The 15,546-nt window shown below is 33.6% G+C and overlaps 1 long non-coding RNA gene across 2 annotated transcripts; it reads left to right on the top strand.

Moving 5' to 3' along the window:
* The first annotated feature begins 6,356 nt into the window (after positions 1-6,356).
* LOC109068920 lies at positions 6,357-15,309 on the top strand. 2 transcript variants are annotated; one of them, XR_002014107.2, is made up of 3 exons: positions 6,357-6,500; positions 11,624-11,771; positions 13,783-15,309. It is a non-coding gene; the product is annotated as an uncharacterized LOC109068920 (long non-coding RNA). The 2 variants fall into 2 exon arrangements; XR_006157825.1 differs by lacking the exon at positions 6,357-6,500 and adding an exon at positions 10,285-10,383.
* The last annotated feature ends 237 nt before the right edge of the window (positions 15,310-15,546 follow it).

The following is a 15,546-nucleotide window of genomic DNA, read 5'->3' as shown; positions in this document are numbered from 1 at the left end:
AGTCAATTTGAAGCAGGTGGATATCCACATGCTTGGGTTCAGTTGGCATATGATAAAGTTAAAGTGTTAAATAGACAACAATTATTGCACAAGCTAATAAAAAAAAGAAAAAGAAAAAAAGAAAGAAATCTGTTTCAGTTAAATGTGTGCTGACTTTAAGCGTCTTACCAGATCAAGGAAATTATAACAAAATATTGGAATATTCTTTCAACTGACCCTTCTTTAGGTGATATTTAAAAAAATTCTCCTTTGTTTATTCACAAAAGATCAAATAATATAACCAATAGATTGGTAAAATCTGATATTTATACTGACAAGACTAAAACATTTATTGTTTTCCCAGAGTTGTGCGTCTGCTCATCAATAACAAAAACCAATCAATTTAGTAATGTACATTCCGGTAGAGCATTTTCATTAAATCTTTAATAACCTGCTCTACATCTAATGTGATTTATATGTTAAAATGTCTATGGCCATTTATTAACATCAGAAAAACGTGTCGCCAGCTAAAAATTTGTATTGGTGAACATAAATCTGCTATCAGGAGGCGTAATGTGAATTCACCAATAGCAAGAAATTTTCATGATTGTAGTTATAACATTAAAGATTTAAGTTGTATAGGTATCGAAAAAGTCACAATTTTCAGAAGAGGTGGTAACATAGAGAAAAAAAAACTTTCACAAAGGAGAGCTTATTGGATGTATCGACTAAAAGTTCTGTCTCCTTTGTCCTTTCCTGAAATTGCTTGATTGATTGGTCAATTAAGTTTGTGATCAGTAACACCTGTTATGTGACTTTTGAGAATGGATCTCAAAAGATTATGAATCAACATACATATACCAACTACAGTTTATACCAGCCAGACTGACTACTGCTGTCAATGTTCCCAATTTAATTATTGTCCAGACAGTCTGTGTTTTCCTTATTACCATATTGACAGATGCAATCCGTTTTTTTATTTAAGCATAATGCATAATGAAAAATTAAATCAGTTCCAATTTATTTTATTAAAAAATTATTGTAATACACACACTTTATAATATTTAAGTGCAAGTACTGTACTGTTGGAGGAGTCTGCTTCCTCACAAGGTTTTTCCTTCCGCTACCTCATGGAGTTTTATCTTGTGCCGTTTTTTCTTTGTCACAGTTGCCTTTGGCTGCTTTGGGAGCTGTTTCGAGGTGTTATATATTCATGCATGATACACTTTAAAGCTGCTGTGAAATGCATTGTGAAAAGTGCTGTACTGAATATTACTTGGAGTCCATGGAAGCTCTTTGAACTGTATGAAAGGAGGTTTTAGGACAGGAGATTGCTGGTGACAAATTTGTGGTCTCTAGCTTTAACTGTCTAATGCCACCAACAGGTCAAAGTTATACTAAGGCTTCAATGTTTTTCTTCGATTATGCCTAGATTTTTCAGGTTATTGAGATTTGCTGAAATCATGAGACTCTTTAGACCTCTTTAAGTCTCTACAGATTCCTCAGGTACAGTGATATCAAATGCATATTAATCACCCATACTGACATACAATGGGGTCTTTTTTAATGTATTGTGACACAACTTGAGAGTCATTTGACATTGTTGAAGTACAGTAACTTTTGTTTAATTGGGTTTAATGTCCCAGATAACTCCAATCACAGAATAATGATACCAATTTATGCATGGTTCTATTGCCAACTCCTCTTACAACTCTTACATTCACTCGACACTATGCTGAAAAAAATAATAATAATAATAATAATTAATGTGCCAAACTGTATATAAATGTATCCCTGATAAATCTAATCAATTTGTCTGGCAGGTGTGGCAAAAGGTACATTTTGGACCTTGGGTACTGTATATATTTCTCAAAGTTAATAATTATTAATAACAGAACATTCCTATACAAACACATACTGTACATACTAACATGAAGGACGGTGAAAGTGTGGTAACATTGGAAAATCAGTAATTTCTTCCACTTGCAAGACTTTAACCACCAAGATTCAAAAAGAGGAAGAGGCCAGTTTCCGCTCTCAATGTAAAACCAAAATATTCATGAGTTTCTGCAGCTGAACCAGGCATTCATATTCACTTCTTCTCTCTAGAGGGAAGTTCTTCCTCTGGTGGGAATTCTCTATGTATGTAATAATGTACAGTCAGGAGGTCATTACCACAAAATAATTAAGAGTCAGGACAGGTCTCCAGCCTCTCTGAGGGGATTTATTCTGTGTTAATAACCATACATTATATCCGGCTTATCACACAGATAATGGCCAAACAAATGAACATTAAAATAAATAAAGAATTGTGTGTGTGTGTGTGTGTGTGTGTGTGTGTGTGTGTGTGTGTGTGTGTGTGTGTGTCTGTGTGTGTGTGTGTGGGTGTGTGTGTGTGTGTGTGTGTGTGTGATGAGTGCTAAGCTACATTTAATAGCAGTCCCAAGGCTTTTTTTACTACAGCTGTGCAGGTTAACACACTAACACAGTCTCATATTGAATTCGTACAATATCATTTGTTCAGTTTGGTAAAAACTGCTTAAAAATATGTAAAATACAGTAGCCTCATACAATAGCCTACTTATCTTATCTTCTGAAAATAGGGTTGCCTTTTCTTCAGGCTAGAGCCACATTACGACTAAATATGCCAGCCGACTGTGTGTATATATATATATATATATATATATATATATATATATGTATATGTATATATATATATATATATATATATATATATATATATATATATATATATATATATATATGTATATATATATATATATATATATATATATATATATATATATATATATATATATATATATATATATATATATATATATATATATATATATATATATATATATATATATATATATATATGTGGTTACACTTTAAGTTTACTATAAGTAACTTTGTAAGTCAAGTCAAATCAAATCAAGTCACCTTTATTTATTTAGCACTTTAAACAAAAAATGTCAAAGCAACTGAACAACATTAATTAGGAAAACAGTGTGTCAATAATGTAAAATGACAGTTAAAGACAGTTCATCATTGAATTCAGTGATGTCATCATGCAGCTCAGTTCAGTTTAAATAGTATCTGTGCAATCATTTGCAATCAAGTCAACGATATCACTGTAAATGAAGTGTCCCCAACTAAGCAAGCCAGAGGCAAAAGCAGCAAGGAACCAAAACTCCATCGGTGACAGAATGGAGAAAAAACCTTGGGAGAAACCAGGCTCAGTCGGGGGGCCAGATGAAACCAGCAGTTCAATTCCAGGCTGCAGCAAAGTCAGATTGTGCAGAAGAATCATCTGTTTTTTCTGTGGTCTTGTCCCGGTGGTCGTCTGAGACAAGGTCTTTACAGGGGATCTGTCTCTGGGGCTCTAGTCCTGGTCTCCGCCGTCTTTCAGGGCTGTAGAGGTCCTTTCTAGGTGCTGATCCACCATCTGGGCTGGATACATACTGGTAATATGTATCATAACTACATGTCAACTACATGTCAACTAATTCTCATTAATTTGCAACTACATGTCTACTAACTTTCAGAGTAGACTGTTAGGGTAGGTTTAGGGTTAGTGTTAGGGGTAGGTTTAGGGTTAGTATAAGTTGACAATAAGTTGACAAAGAAGGTGTTAGAAGATTTTAAGCAGTCTACTAATACTCTACTAACTGCTAGTTGACGTAGTTGCAAAGATAGTCGATAGTGGACTCTCGAAATAAAGTGTTACCATATATATATATATATATATATATATATATATATATATATATATATATTATGTTACCATGGTTTAACTATAGTAACCATGGTTTTTTGGTTTTATTTATATTAAAACCATGGTTAATTTTCTTAAGGGGGTGGTAAATATTAATACTGTATATATTTAGTATTTTCTAGATTATAGTTGTGATTTAACCTGCACATTGCTCACGATTGATGCCACTTTACATTCATTATGTATCGTTATATATTCAGCAACAAATAACACATGTTGCTCTGCATGAAGGATTGCAACAGCACAACATAAACAGCAGTTTCTTCTGCATCATAAGAACTACTATGAAGCATTTATTCTTGTCACTTATGATGCACCTCGTATCATGAACATCATCCAGTGAGGGTTGGCTGTTTTTCACTCTTTCACACACACAGACGAGGGAATCCCGCTGCAGACTCCTGCAGTCTCCTCCTGTCTCTCCTTTGTTGATCTGCAATGCAGTGCCAGGCTTCCCCTGCTCTCTCTCTTTCTCTCACACACACACACGGCTATCCTCTGCAGTATGTGCAGTAGTATCCTCCCCTCGGTGAGTATGGTCTTTCACAGGGGTCTTTACCAGCTCATAAGAGCATCTCAAGCAGCGCCATACTGCCCCTCACAGAGCGGAAAAGACACTGCAGGGAAGTGTCAAGAGCAGCTACAATATTGCATTGCAGATTTCATCTTAAAATCTAAATAAAGAAATAAGAATTCAATTGTAAAAATAGGGTTTATTTGAAACCATTTAAAATAAGTGTTTTCTATGTGAACATCTGTTAAACTGTAATTTATTCCTGTGATGCGCAGTTTAATTGTCCGCATCATTACTCCAGTCTTCAGTGTCACATGATCTTCAGAAATCATTCTAATATGATGATTTGCTGCTCAAGAAACATTTCTGATTATTATCAATATTGAAAAAAAGTTGTGCTGCTGAATAGTTTTGTGGAAACCATTTTTTAAAACAATTTAATATTTTATTGAGCAAGGATGCATGCAATTTATCAAAAGTGATTATAAAGGCTTTTATAATGTTACAGAATATTTCTATTTCAAATAAATGCTGTACTCTTGAATTTTCTTTTCATCAAAGAATCCTGGGGGAATTTTTCTTTCCTTCAGTTTCCTCAAAAATATCAAGCTGTAAAAACTGTTCTCGACATTAATAATAACAAGCAGCATTATTATTAACTAAGCACTAATAACTACACAGCAAATCAGCATATTAGAGTGATTTCTGAAGGATCATGTGACACTGAAGACAGGAGTAATGATGCTGAAAATACAGCTTTGATTTAATTATTCTGTGGACAAACAATGTGTGTGTGGTTATATTTTTTTTTCCATTGACTATTATCAAAATTACTACTTCTAGAAACAACAGAAATAATAATAATAATAATAATAATAATAATAATAATAATAATAATAATAATAATAATAATAATAATAGCAGTAGTAGTAGTAATTATAAAACTATTAGGTTTCCAAAAGTAATATTTTGTGTTATATTATTTATGTTATATTTTACACAGTTTACTAATGCTGCTCAAATGTGCCATTAATGTACTGACAAAAATATATAGTGTATTTTATATAAATATAACTATATAAATATGACGTAAATGACAAAAACAAAGTTTAAGGCTGATGTCTCTATTTATTTTCACAGAAGCAAAGCAGCAGATGTTATCAATAAAAACAGTGAACAATGTTATTGTTATTGTGATGAATAGAATATATTAAAACCATTATTGCACGACATAGGCCTATTCTTATAGGCTACAGAACAGTCAGAGATGCGTTTATGCATTATTTGTTTCTATTTTACGCATTATTAATACACCAAAAAATCACAATTTCAAAATAAAAAAAAAAAAAAAAAAAAAAAAAACAAGAAATAAAACATAAACAGAAAAATAAAAAATAAACATCAACATTATAAAAATAAAAATCTCCAAAATAATCTACCAAATACTGGCTACACTGCATCTTTGTTGTTTATGATGAATTCGGTGCTTGCACTTAGATGTTCAAATAGCTGCAGTACTCTAACGTGTGGGTAACTACTTTTCCACGTCAAAGACTGTTTTTATACATATCAAAGTTGCCGTGGATTTTAGCGTAGACACACTCTAAGAGCAAATCTGTGCATACGCACATTTTATAAATGGGCCCCTGTTGTTTGTCTGGGAACTGCAGGTTCAAATCTGGCCCATGTCATATCCTATTTACTTCTCTTTTTCCCTGCCCTTTTTATACGGTCGTTTCAATAAAATATATTTACTTTTTGTTTGTTTGTTTGCTTGTTTGTGTTTACTTCCACAATTTATGGGCCCAAGCTCCATACTTAGTGTATGGCATATGTTTTAACCCTTTGACAGTTGGGTGCTGTGTTAAATACTTTATTTTCCACATGTGCAACAGAGGACGGTAGTTTGGCTGACCTCTCTGTCCTCTGTAGCAGTGTTTTATACCAGCGAGGCCCTGGCTGTCATAGAAACAGGGTCAACGAGCGCTGTGATTGGTGCGGAGCGCGGGATCACCCGTTGTTGCTCGCTGAGAGAAGTGCTGAGTGGACCCTCCTGTTGAAGCCCTGCTCCGCCCATGGAGCCGCTGCACTTCCCTTTGTCCCGCAGATTTGTTTTTTTCCATCCTGGTTGAACTTTCTAGCGTGACACTAATAAGTCCATAGCATCATATATGCGGCTTAGCAGGGCGCAGGGGGCATATCCTAACAAATGTGTGGAGTCAATTGGTAAGAAACGCTTTCTGTTTTTCATAGGGAGCATTTTTGGCTAAATTAAGATGCTGATCACCTGGACAAACTTAAGTGATGTTTTAAGTTTAGACATACACTGCTTATTTCTAAATGAGTGAGTTTTATACGTGAGAAAGCTGTTCTGGTTGGTTTTATTGTCATTATTTTGAGTTTGACTGATTGTTTCATTTAAGATTATATTCTGTTTGTGTTTATAGTGCTTGAGTTGTTTGAAATACTGTTTTTCGACCTAGAATTTCGAACTAGAAGGCACTTGTAGCTCTGTCAACTCAGTCTAGTTTTATTTCTTTAATTTTGGTCTAGCATAGACTGACATTTAGTTTTGCTAGAACGTTTTTTGCTAGTTTTAATTTTGCTAGTACATTTCTTTGACGAAGCCAATTTTTGGACAAAATCTCTAGTTGAAAGTCAAGATATTGTGAACATAATATTCAGATATGACATCTCAACAGTCAATGTTTTTACGGATTAAATCTGAGAAGACTAGAAAGTTTTTTGCTAGTTCATTTCTTAGAAGAAGCCAATCGTTGGACTAAATCTCAAGTTGAACGTCAAGATATTGTGAACATGATATTCGGATATGACATCTCAAAATGACTTTTAAAGATTTCCATCTATGAAGTTCCTGCTAAACACTGAAGAAATCTAAGAAGAGATAAATGGATCAGTACAACGATGAATCAACAAAGCTTCCCAGCTGTAAAGAAACATCCATGTTGGACACCTTGATGAAGCAGCTGATTTGGCGTATAAGAACTAAATGTACGATTCTAGACACATTGGCCAGATTTTCTGTAGAAGAAATCTTGTAGTAACACCAGAGACAGAATTGGATGAAGAAAAAAATGAGGAAAACAAGGCCGCAAACCAAACAATATTGCCCTCGCCACATTTAACATCGAGCCCCTCTGGGGGAACAACAATGGCTTCAACGAGGCCGCAGCGCATCTAAATGTTGCTAGATCTCTCTCTGGCCCGTTGGGTCGTGCTCAACCAGCAAAAGTTGAAACAATTGAAGTTTTATATTTTCCATTGAGCTCAGCAGTCAGACATGCGAGACATGAGTATCAAAGCTGGGTTATACCGTCACCCTTCATCTGAAGTCCTGTTATGGGAGCGTTTAGTGTGTGAAGGGGCTGGTTTTCTTAGGCTAGGCTTCTTGAGATGTGCTTCGGTGGGGAGTATTGCTGCTTGAGGTACTGTGCTGATGTTCTGGGGGAACGCCACACTTCCAAGATGCTATGTTGTAGAAAAACAAAGTCTGTTGTGTTGGGAAATCATGCAGAGAATGAGAAGGATGGGAAGTTTTCATCTCTTTTGAATTTGCTGTAAAATCAGTCGAATTTTACTGGCAGCTGATGCCAAAATATTTCATAAATCAACACCCCAATTGCAGGAAGGTATAGGGCATTGTAAACAATGTGTGTTTGATTTTTGGGGTTTTTGGATTGAATGTTGGCCTGGTTATATGTTACCTGGTCAACCTCCAGATCTTGTATGATGCATATGGACTGTATCTAAAGGTTTTATTATGCCATCTTTCCAAGCAGGAGCGATCTCTCCTGGAAGCTGCCATCTTTGCTTTGCATGGGCGTGTATTTCCAGAAACATTCTTAGAGCCAATCACCTGACTGGTAAATGTCATGTGATTGACTCTCTCTATAATGCAGCTCGTTGCAGCAGTCAGGAGGGAAAAGAGTAGTTTGATGCTTTTAAGAGCCCTAAAAATGGTCACTGGAACAGGAAACATCATGATTCTTTTGTGTTACTGTACAAAATATAACATTTTGTCTGATACATGGCAACTTAATAACTTCCAGCAGAAAAAAATCTTCTTTTCCACAAAATAATTTATTATTTACCCACCCTTTCTAAAGTATACATACAAATAAACGGTTTAACTCTTTAAAAATAAGCTTCCATTTGTTAACCAGGGTTATTATAGGTAACTAAAACTATAGATAGATGCAATAAAATAAAATGGAATAAAATAGATTTAGTTCTAAATAGTTTCTTAAATAATTAAAACTAAACCTGAAATAAAAACTGATAAATATTATAGACATAATAATAATAATAATAATAATAATAATAATAATAATAATAATAATAATAATAATAATAATAAATAAAAAATGACTAAATCTAAAAAGTAAAATAAAAATGAAAACAATATGAAAATACAAACTAATTCAAAATATTTATAAATCTATGATACGAAAATAACACTTGTTCATGTTATCTAACAAAATTAATTAACATTAATGATGAACAGTTGTATTGTTATTCAAAATACTTTAAAGTAATTTATTAGTTTAGTCATTGTATGTTAATTTCAGCATTTACATTAATCATTGATTAAAATAAAAAGTATCTGTTAGTATTATTAGTAATATAAATTAGTATTTAGTGTATTATTATTCAATGGCATTGAGCTAAGTTGAACTAATAATGAGCAGATGTATTTTTCTTAACTAACATTAACAAAGATTAATAGATACTGTAACAAAGTCATATTTCAGTACGTAAGTATATGAGTAAAAAGTATGCAAGTATGTGAGTACGTATGTATTAATCTTATGTAAGATTGTAAGTACGTAAATACATAAGTACGTATATGTAAATACGTAAGTACGTAAATATGTAAGTACATAAGTGAGTACATAAGTGCGTAGGAACGCAAATACGTATGCAAATATGGTACGTAAGTCCAAAAATATGTAAGTACGTATATATATGTACGTGAGTACGTAAGTCCCCAAGTATGTAAGTAAATACCTAAGTGCATATGTAAATATATAAATACGCAAGTACATAAATATGTAAGTATACATTTAAGTCAACAAATAAATTAGTAAATAAATAAAATTGCAAATAGATTATGAAGCTTTTAAAATCAGCAAATACTGTACAACAACTGTTCTAACTGCACTACTGTGCTTACAACTGTATTTATGTAAATGCAAATATTTCTTTCACATAACAGTAATGAGAATTACAGGCGAGAGTGCTTAACTGTAATGAAACGTTTAGAAACTAATCCTAATGGGTTATTCATAACATACCTGTACAGTTGTATTGAAAATAGTGTATATACTTTTGTATTACATCTATATAAATAAGTTATATAGTTTTTATGGGGTAAAACATCTGATGATCTGGACATTCTTCATACATTTGTATAATCCATAATTCAGATTCACTCAGATAATCTTGGTTAACTTGAAATCTAATCTGAATATTTAGACAAATTTCTGTTCATGTAAAAGTCTGGATAAACTAAATGCCTAGGAACAATCCCACATTTTTGTAGTCTCATACTCAATTCCTCCCAAATATAGTCAGCTTTTTTAAGCATATTTAATAAAGGCCTTGGCAATTCATTATTGTTTGCCTCCATTGTGTAAAAACAGAAATATTAATTCAAGGAAAAACATGGCACAATAAACTGTGTTAATATGAACAAATATTATGAGTTGATTTTTCATGTTTTACTTGTATTTTGAAAAATGCATTGAGTTGTGTGTTATGGTTAAAAGAAATGTCCTGGCAGAAAATAACCAGTACCTTTTCCTTGTTCCTACAATTTTTTTTTTCTTACAGTGCATCAAATCAATGCATTTATGAAAAAGCTGGTCATGCCCCAGACTCATTCTATGTGTTTTTCCCTTGTCTCATTGTGTTCCTTGATTTCAGGTGTTCCCTCATAAGTTCCAGGTGTTTCTCATTATTCCTGTAATAAGTCCCATTACTTAAGCCCTGTGTCTTTGCATGTTTCTTCGTCTGGTATTAAATGTCATCTTTCCCCGCTACATGTGTGTTCCTATTTCCTTTGGATGGAACCCAGACGACGTGCTCTGTGAGTTCTATGATGGCAACCTAATTAAGTCAAGTCAAGTCAAGTCACCTTTATTTATATAGCGCTTTAAACAAAACAGATTGTGTGAAAGCAACTGAACAACATTAATTAGGAAAATAGTGTGTCAATAATGCAAAATGACAGTATAAGGCAGTTCATCATTGAATTCAGTGATGTCATCATGCAGCTCAGTTCAGTTTAAATAGTATCTGTGCAATCATTTGCAATCAAGTCAATGATATCGCTGTAAATGAAGTGTCCCTAACTAAACAAGCCAGAGGTGACACCGGCAAGGAACCAAAACTCCATCGGTGACAGAATGGAGAAAAAAACCTTGGGAGAAACCAGGCTCAGTCGGGGGGCCAGTTCTCCTCTGACCAGATGAAACCAGCAGTTCAATTCCAGGCTGCAGCAAAGTCAGATTGTGCAGAGGACTCAACTGGTTCCTGTGGTCTTGTCCCAGTGATCGTCTGAGACAAGGTCTTTACAGGGGATCTGTATCTGGGGCTCATCTAGTCGTCCAGGTCTCCACTGACATTCAGGGCTGTAGAGGTCCTTTCTAGGTGCTGATCCACCATCTGGGCTGGATACATACTGGATCCGGATGATGCAGTGACCCTCTGACCTGGATACAGACTGGATCTGGTGGCTACAGTGACACTGGCGAGTGCCACCCTGGACCCAGTGCCCAGCCTACCATCTTCCCACCTGTTCCAGAGTTAAGCCCAGAGAGGGCTCCTGTTTCCTGAGTTACACCCAAAGAGGGCTCACATTCCAGAGTTGAGCCCAGAGAGGGCTCCTGTTTCCTGAGTTAAGCCCAGAAAGGGGCTCCCGTTCCTGAGCTCAGCCCTGAAAGCCCAGAGGCTCACAAATGTCTGACCTCCCACCAACTCCCACCTCCTCCTCCGCTGTCGTCTGGCAGCCACTCTGCTCACCCTCAGCCCACCATCTATACGGTGTGAGCTCCATGGGACTGCCATCCTCCAGCATCGCTGTGGCTGGAGAATCCCTCACCTCTGCCTCCGTCAATAAAATACATTCATTTTGACAGATGTTGTTCAACATTAATAACTTAATAACCAAGATATAAATAAACTTGACTTCACTGTAGAGCTTTGAACTTTGAGTTAAGCTTTACAATAACAAACAAACACCAAAATTCAGTTTAAGAATCAGTAATTTTAAGTACAACTTTGCTTGCAGACATGTTTGTGGACTCACAGGATGTGATGTTTTCCAGGTTTCCCAAGGGGACGCTACTGAGAAGCTGGCTCACCAAGTCCCGACCTAGACTGCTGCTGCTCATCGCCGGCTTGAAGAGGCCTCAAGTCACCCTCATGCGCAGGAAAAGGATGAAACGCACAAAAGTAGCAAAGGCCACGTAAGCGGTAAATATGGTTATTGTTGGATGTCTGAGTGACCTCTCAAAGTCAGCCCGACCACTTTGACCCTCTTCCTCTGAAATTAATTTCAATCTGATTTAGACTTTATTGTGATTGCATTGGATTTTTAAATGAAATGGAAGAGTAGTTAGATTGAGGAGATCAGACAGAGGAATAAAAGAGGCCATAACAGGTCAACGCTGATTGAAGAGCTGTTGATGACTCCTTATACGTCTGTTGGACCTATTTTTAGTTGTGCACCAAATAATTGACCAGGCACCATCCATGAATATGGTGAGGTTTGATGTCCCATCACTTATAAAGAGAATGTAAAGAAAGACTAGTGCTGTCAAACAATTAATCGCATCCAAAATAAAAAAATAAAATAAAAGTTTTTGTATATATTATGTATGTACGTGTACTGTGTATATTTATTATGTATATAAATACACACACATACAGTATATATTTTTAAAATATTTACGTTTATACATTTATATATTCATATTCTAATATTTTATATTATATATAAATATATTTAATACATAAACACAACATATTTTTCTTAAATATAAACATGCATATGTTTATATTTGTATAGAAATAATAAATATACACAGTATACACACATATATTATGTACACAAAAACTTATTTTGGATGCAATTAATCGCGATTAATCATTTGACAGTTTGACAACCATTGAATTTTGTTGAAATTTTGCTAAAATTACCACACCTTTAATTTGTTGAATTGACATCATATTTATATTATTAATATATACAATTATTCCGATATTTTAATTACCAAAACTTGATGTTTAGATGTGTCCAACATTTTGCATTATATTTTACTTTATATGCTTTTATTAAATTGTTTTTACCCATTAAACTCAATGGGACATTCCATAAATTTGCGACACCCAAAAGGTGACATTATTTGGACCAGTATGGACAGCATGGCATAAGGACAAGTACAAAAATTTTAGTTTCCCAATTTTTTATTTTAATTTTAATTAAAAGTAAAAGTAAAGTAAAGGTTGTAGCTTTGGCAGTATTTAATAAGCTCAAGCTTTCACTTTTTTCGGTATGTTTTTGAAATGACATCAAAACATCAGTTGTCCTAAAAACCCTTCAAGTATTTCTTACAATTTATAATATTACAACTACTATTTAATTTGGAAATTTATACCATCTTTTATTATTAGTAGTAGTAGTAGTAGTACTTCTATGTTTGCCTTTAAACCTGTTCCAAATTTTGGTAACATGGCTACAACACAAGCAAATTTTGGTAACATTGTTTCAACATTAGCAAATTTTGGTAACATGGCTGTAACATTTACAAATTTTGGTAACATTGTTTCAACATTAGCAAATTTTGGTAACATGGCTGTAACATTTACAAATTTTGGTAACATTGTTTCAACATTAGCAAATTTTGGTAACATGGCTGTAACAGTTACAAATTTTGGTAACATTGTTTCAACATTTGCACATTTTGGTAACATGACTGCAGCATTCACAAATTTTGGTAACATGGTGGCAACCTTAGCAAATTTTGGTAACACTTTTTTGATGTAGGCACCAATTGTCACTAACAACTAGTTGTTTATTAGCATATTGCTAGCATACTAGCATATTGTTTGTTAATTAGCACTTACAAAGCACATATTAATACCTTATTCTGCATGACCATATTTTAAACTAAACAACTACCTCACTATTAATAAGCAACAATTTAGGAGTTTATTGGGGCAAAAGTTGCATTTAATAGTGAATAATGAGAACTGGTTCCCAAACTAAAGTGTGACCCAAATTTCATATAAAATAAAAAGCCCATATTATATTTCGTTTTATTTATCTGGGATTGATGATTAAATTCACTGGTCCTCTGGTGGTGGAACTGTCAAGCCATCTTTTGTACCCTATTCATGGAAAGTGCTACCAAAATATAATAAATAACATAATGAGTTGATTATTCAGCAGGAATCTTACATGCATTGCTTTGCCCCATTGCAGAACCTGTAGTCATATGCCGCATTTCACTTGAGTTGCTGCCACAGAGAGAAGCTCCATCTGCGGTCGACATGAATGCAGATCCAGAAACAGAGAAAGCATCTCAGTCGTCTCTGCCAAACATACGAACTAAACGCCAAAGCAGAAGCAGAAGAGGCTCAGAGTTTGTTGTGAATATGATGGATCTACCACAAAGAACCAGACCCCCCGACTAAGATCCAGAGCCTCCCAGTGACATTTGTTCATCTTTCTCTTAAATACACTTCTGTCATGCTTCAATTCACTACACAGCGTGTGACAGCACATTATTGCTATTGCCTTTGGTTGACAGTGCTTTCCTTTCCTGTGTTCCTGTGTTCAGAGACAATCCTCTGGTCAGGATTTCAGGGACTTTTATTTTTCGATTCCTAATGATGCGTGTGGGTGAAAAAGATGAAGAAAAATAATGAAAAAAAGAAAGAAAAACGTATAAATGCCATGAGCTAGTTAACCAACAGCACACCAGTGGTTTTTTTCATACTGTTGAGTCGTCAGACTGACAGCTGACGGTCCATTATTATGTCCTGAGGAGTAAAATAATTCATTTAAATGTAAATATCCAATGAAAAAAAAAAAATATGATAGTCATATTATTGCAAATGGGCCATTATGTGATCCTATTATCATTTAACCAAAAAATTTCATAGAAACATGATTGAGTATTTTTTTTTAAAAAGTAATTAATTAATTAATTAATTAATTAAAATAATAATAATAAAAAATCAAGCAGCTATTTGACAATTTATATAACTTATTGGTTATTATTGAACACGTCCACAAAAAAAACTGCATTAATATTTGTTAGGTGAATCTCATGAAGCATGTCAAGTCTGGCTCATATATCGCACAAAATCCATGGTAAAAATAAGAAATTATATTTTGCATTAAGGAAACTATCATATTTTAGGACCATTAGGAGTTTTGTTTATATATTTTACCACACATTTTACCCCAAAAATTCTCATTACTAAAAGGATTTTTTTTTTCTCAATAGTTATTCTCATTACATTCTCATTATTACTGTAAACTAATAAAAGTCAACCTGTCTGGGCGCATTATATAAAAACAAAAGCTATCAAGTATAAATACACTTTATTTTTAATTATTTTAATTTAATTTAAATTTATTTATACAAAATATAATTCAAATATTTTATAAATGGTTTTATAAATATTTTATTTTATAAATTATGTTTTAAAATTCTAACTTATTTCTTGTTTCATCTGATTTTGAGGTGAATATTACTCAAACATGTCTTAACATTTTCATGAGATTCACCCACACAATACAATGATTTAAAACACATGCTTGCACAGTTTGAAACTTATTTTCACTTTTGAACAATTCTGTATTTTGTGTTCATACTGTCTTCTATCTCTAGCTACTATGTCAAAGCAGACACAGATTTGTTTGAAGAATCACATACGTTTAATTTCAGAGCATTTTAAGATTCTTTTCAGTAATTCTTTGAATAAACAAGGTAACACTTTATATTAAGTTGTCCCATTTGTCCTTTGTTACATATATGTAGTAATAACATAGTAATGAAGTAGTAATAACACAGTTATAACCCAAAAATACAAACATTTCTAAAAAAAAAAAAAAAAAAAAAAAATCATACATAAATCACATCACTGACATATAACATTTGCATAGCAAATTAATAATTAAATGATCCAAAACTAAGCACTTAATATAAAGTGTGACCAACGTTTTCCAATATGTAAA

Source organism: Cyprinus carpio, chromosome B22 (assembly GCF_018340385.1).
Source record: "Cyprinus carpio isolate SPL01 chromosome B22, ASM1834038v1, whole genome shotgun sequence".
NCBI classification, from domain to species: domain Eukaryota; kingdom Metazoa; phylum Chordata; class Actinopteri; order Cypriniformes; family Cyprinidae; genus Cyprinus; species Cyprinus carpio.
The sequence above is the reverse complement of the archived record's forward strand: the minus strand, read 5'-3'. Positions and strand labels throughout refer to the sequence as shown.